The sequence below is a fragment of the Triticum dicoccoides genome, chromosome 6B (genome assembly GCF_002162155.2).
Source record: "Triticum dicoccoides isolate Atlit2015 ecotype Zavitan chromosome 6B, WEW_v2.0, whole genome shotgun sequence".
Lineage (NCBI taxonomy): Eukaryota > Viridiplantae > Streptophyta > Magnoliopsida > Poales > Poaceae > Triticum > Triticum dicoccoides.
Genome location: NC_041391.1, coordinates 694,613,868 through 694,619,258, shown reverse-complemented (window position 1 = coordinate 694,619,258; position 5,391 = coordinate 694,613,868).

The window sequence follows — 5,391 nt, the reverse complement described above, 5'->3', positions numbered from 1 at the left end:
GCGAACCAGATAGACTTCCCGGACGTTTAGGGGGGACACATGAGGTCTGACTATAGATGCTAAAATGCATCGTTCAGGGCTCATCACTGACGCTTGATCAAAGGGCCGGTCAGTAATGAGGGGTTAGTGCTATTTCGATTAGTATAATGAAGTGGGTGAAGACAACGTCTTGGAGGTCAAGGAGATCTCAAGCATGCCGTGTATGTGGGAGTGCACGAGCTGCCGTCCAAACACCTTCGATGCCCTGTTCGTGCCCTCCAAAGCGGATTCTGACATGGCCAATGTTCGCCGATGTTGAGTTCCCTGGGATGTGCCATCGATAGGTGGGCCCAGGTGGGAAGGTAGTTCATTAGCGCTATCTGATGGAAATATGTGCTAGAGGGAATAATAAAGTTGTTATTATTATATTTTTTTATTCATGATAAAGATTTATTATTCATGCTAGAATTGTATTGATCTGAAACTTAAATACATGTGTGGATACATAAATAAATACCATGTCCCTAGTGAGCCTCTACTAGACTAGCTTGTTGATCAAAGATGATTAAGGTTTCCTAACCATAAACATGAGTTGTCAGTTGATAACGGAATCGCATCATTAGGAGAATGATGTGATGGACAAGACCCAACCGTTAGCATAGCATATGATCGTTCAGTTTATTGCTATTGCTTTCTTAATGTCAAGTACATGTTTTCTTCGACCATGATATCATACAACTCCCGGACTCCATAGGAATGCCTTTTGTGCTATCAAATGTCAGAACGTAATTGGGTGATCATAAAGGTGCACTACAGATATCTCTCATGGTGTCTGTTGAGTTGGCATGGATCGAGACTGTGATTTGTCAGTCTGTATGACGGAGATGTATCTCTGGGCCCTCTCGGTAATACAACATCACAAGAAGTTTGCAAGCAAACTGACTAAGGAGTTAGTTACGGGATGATGTATTACGGAACGAGTAAAGAGACTTACCGGTAATGAGATTGAACTAGGTATAGAGATATCGACGCTCGAATCTCGGGCAAGTAACATACCGACGGGCAAAAAGAACTACGTATGTTGTCATAAAGGTTCGTCCGATAAATATCTTCGTAGAATATGTAGGAACCAATATGGGCATCCAGGTCCCGCTATTGGTTATTGACCGGAGAAGCGTATCGGTCATGTCTACATCATTCTCGAACCCATAGGGTCCGTTCGTTGACGATATAGTATTATATGAGTTATGTATGTTGGTGACCGAATGCTGTTCAGAGTCCCGGATGAGATCACGGACATGGCGAGGAGCTCCGGAATAGTCCAAAGGTAAAGATTGATATATGAGATAATAGTATTTGGTCTTCGTAAGGGTTCCAGAATTCACCGGAAGGAGTTTCAGATGTTTCCGAAAATGTTTTGGTGCGAGAACACTTTATTTGGGCCCAAGGGGTAAGGCCCACGGGGCTTCAGAAAAGTGCAAAAGGAAGTTTTGCGGAGGCCAGGGGACAGACGCCAGGGACCCTGGCGTCTGGCCTAGACGTCGAGGACCTTGGCGTCTGGTCCTCGAGTCTGAGAAGGACTCCTTCCCTGCTTGCCAAACCGACTTTGAGGAGGCTTTTTCTCCAAGATACGACCCCAAGGCTCAACATATAAATAAAGGGGCATGGCTAGCACCCGAAACTCATCTAACACATCAAGATTCACCAAATCGTGTGCCGGCAACCCTGCTCCCTCTGGTTTATCCTCCATCTAGTTTCCGTTGTGCTTGGTGAAGCCCTGCAGAGATTGTTCTTCACCACCATTGTCACCATGCCATCATGCTGCCGGAACTCATCTACTACTTCGCCCCGCTCGCTGGATCGAGGTGGCGAGGACATCATCGAGCTGAACATGTGCTGAAGCGGAGGTGCTGTACGTTCGATACTTGATCGGAGCGGATCACGAAGGTATAGATGCTCTCGCCCTCTCGTAGCTATGCATCTCCATGGATAGATCTTGCGCGTGGGTACAAATTTTTTGTTTTCCATGCAACGTTCTCCAACACTATCCACCCGTAGTCACGGACATGTGGGCCCTTTCTTTGTGTTAATGCTTCGGTTAGGGTTAATTAACCCCTAATAGCTTGAGCAGATGACATGTGGGCCCCTTCTCTGTTAATGATGCAGTTCGGGTTAATTAACCCCCTAATAGCCTGAGCAGATGACATGTGGGCCATGCTGTATGGTTTGACTTGCCACATTCAGCAATTGAGTTGCCTCTGGATGAAATGACCATGCCCCACACGTCAGCATTTTTTTTGCGGTCCTACTCGTAAGGAACACGTGCAAGTAACGGTCAATGGGCCTTGACTCGACGAAATGCTCCGTTTGGGCATTTTGTAAGGCTGGGGTGGAGGGTGGAGAGAAAATGTGAGGAACGCTACGAGAGTTAGGCAAAACTGAGTAGAACTAAGAAACCGAGGGCAAGAAAATAAAAAACCCTTTATATAAACAACAATTTATTCATGAGCACTGGACCGTCCACATAAACATAGATGCAACAATTAGGTCACGTAACATGCGTACAATGAAGAACCTTGTAACGTCGTTAACACGCTGCACCGACGAAACACAAACGTGTACAGACAAATTGAGCACCACCAAACATATATATGCTCTTTATTATTACACCACCGGACATGGCCATGGGATCGCCGGCCGTCCAAGAACAAGCTAGGCTAGCGTTCCACGACGTGGAAGGAGCCCCTGTTCTTGACGACGACGTCGCGCATGTGGACCGAGGTGAAGTCGGCCAAGTCCCTGGGGAGCGAGAGGGTGAGAGGGTCCGGCTGGCTGCCCGGCTTGTAAAACTTCAGCAGCGCCGTGCCGTCGTCCTCGTCACGCTCCCACCCCAGGTCCGCCAGCAGCGCCTCCAGCTCCTCTAACGACGACACCGGCTGCCCGCTCGACTCGTGCACCAGCATCCTCTGCGGCCCCGCCGTGGACGACTGCTGCTCCCCCGCCGGCGCCTTCCGCCGCGGCTCCGACTGCTTGTCCAGCAACCGCACCTTGCCGTCCTTGAGTTCCCAAACTCCGGACATGGTGAACCTAGCTAGATATATAGCTATAGTAAAGCAGCCAAATGGGTGGTTGCTGGATGGACTAAGCAAGAGAGACGATCAAGGTCTATATATAGAGGGGTTGATGGAGCTAGCTACAGCTAAGCTAGTGGAGCATATATATATATGCCGTCTTATTTTTCTTACTGGAAAGAATATATGTAACTAAGTATATATATTGGGCACAACTAATCCACTGAATGGATTCGAGGTGAATTGCTGGATATAAATATGCGTCCATGAGAACAGCATGGATGCTTCATTATTGGGCAAAGAATTGATACCCTGTCGGACTCTCATTGTTAAGTTTATCTTGCTCACTACTAGCGTTTTCTATATGAGTTAGTTAATACTAGCAAATATATCCGTGCGTTATAACGGGAGACGAAAAAATTATGTACAAGTCAAATAAGTATGACTCAACACCATGATATATGAGTGTCATTTATTTTAACATGGTGGCTAACCATGTTGCCACGTATTTTTCTTTCTACCCTCGCTGAGGATGGTCGCGATGTCAACGTGATCACAATCTATTCGACGTGGTAAATCCCAAGCAAATGAGCTTGCCACTGCACATCACACTTGTCATTATGTTGCGCAAGGGAATGTATAAAACTTCAAAAACAAATCTCATCAACCACTAACTACTCCCACGCCTAGACATACAAAGACTTTCGAAAAACTAATCAAATCCTAGACACAAAAGACTTTGGAATCATGAACAGTTTTTCGAACCGAAAAATGTTTTTCTTTAATTAGGATTTTCTCAAAATAATCACAAACATTATTTTTGTTTACGATCATTTTTTGAAATGCATGAACAGTTTTGAATTAATGAACATTTTTTATTTACCAATCCTTCATGCTTATATGAAATCAGTCCGTGTTTGCACGAATTTCATCTGGTTGGTTAGAGTTGTGAAAATGTATGCCACTGGCGTTTGATGTCGTCCTCCGCGGAAGGAAGCGGGAGGAAATTTGCCGGTTGCCGTTGGAGATGCTTTTATGCTGGAAATAATAGAGTGACATCCAATCCATTTGAGTTAATTGCCTGTATGATTGTCCCTCTATAAAAAGTTAATTGCATGTACAGTGTACACGTGACTTGCAGTGTGGCTACAGCTTCGTACAGAAAGTTAAAAAGAAACAAGTCCATCCTTAATCTTGTATTCTAAGTACTCTGTGGGTTCCATTGTTAGTACAGTAGCGAAAGAAGTATATATTAAATAAATAATATATAATATAGAAATCTAAAGTTAAAAGACAGAATTCAAACTCATGTCATCGCGTTGCGAGCATCCAGCGCTAACCAGTCCAGCGCATTTTTGTTGTAGACCATGCTGGAGATATATCTCCACGTCTACTCTTATACTCCATTCGTTTCTAAATATTTGTCTTTTTCAGATTTCAAATGGACTACCACATACGGATGTGTATGTAGACATATTTTAGAGTGTGGATTCACTCATTTTGCTCCGTATGTTTTTCTAGGAAGGGGTCAGATTTCTCCTTGATTTATTTATGAGGTATCCAGATGACACTGCACCACCAAGAAAAGAGGGTAACATCAAAATTATGGACTACTTTTTTGAGTATGTTGGTAAGGTCCGGTCATAGTCACTTGTTGAAATCTCTAAAAAGACAAACACTCTCTCCGTCCGGAAATACTTGTCATCAAAATGGATAAAAGGAAATGTATCTAGACGTATTTTAGTTTTAGATACATCTCTTTTTATCCATTTTGATGACAAGTATTTTCGGACGGAGGGAGTAGAAAACAGAGTTGGTGATGATGGTTTGCGTGCCATCCTGCAATATAGGCCGTCGGATTTATATCTAACGGATAGGAAAGAAACTATGGCAATTTTGCAAAAATATACCCACACGCCTCTCCACATTCACAAATAAGGCCTTCCCTTGTTCAGCCTTTTCTCTCACAAGATAAACTACTCATACAAATGCATCTTGATGTTCCGTGCAACGCACGGGCAGCTAGCTAGTTTCTTTTAAAATAGTTGCTGCGATAATTGGGTTGAAGTGATATATTTTATGTCTGCCCCGAATAATTTCAGATTCACTAGTAGTAACAAAGAAAAGGTTACCTTGTTAATTAACAGAAAACAGGGTGAAAACTATCACATGAGGCCGGTAAAAACAAGGCACACTAGGTTCAGCGTCATCGTCACTAAGCTGTGCGCGCGAGAAGTCTACATATCGATGAGGCTACCAAGCGAGGCACCGAGACACAATGTTTGAGAGAGAAACGAATTGAAATATTATGATCAGATCGACTTGTCACCCTTCTGCTGTC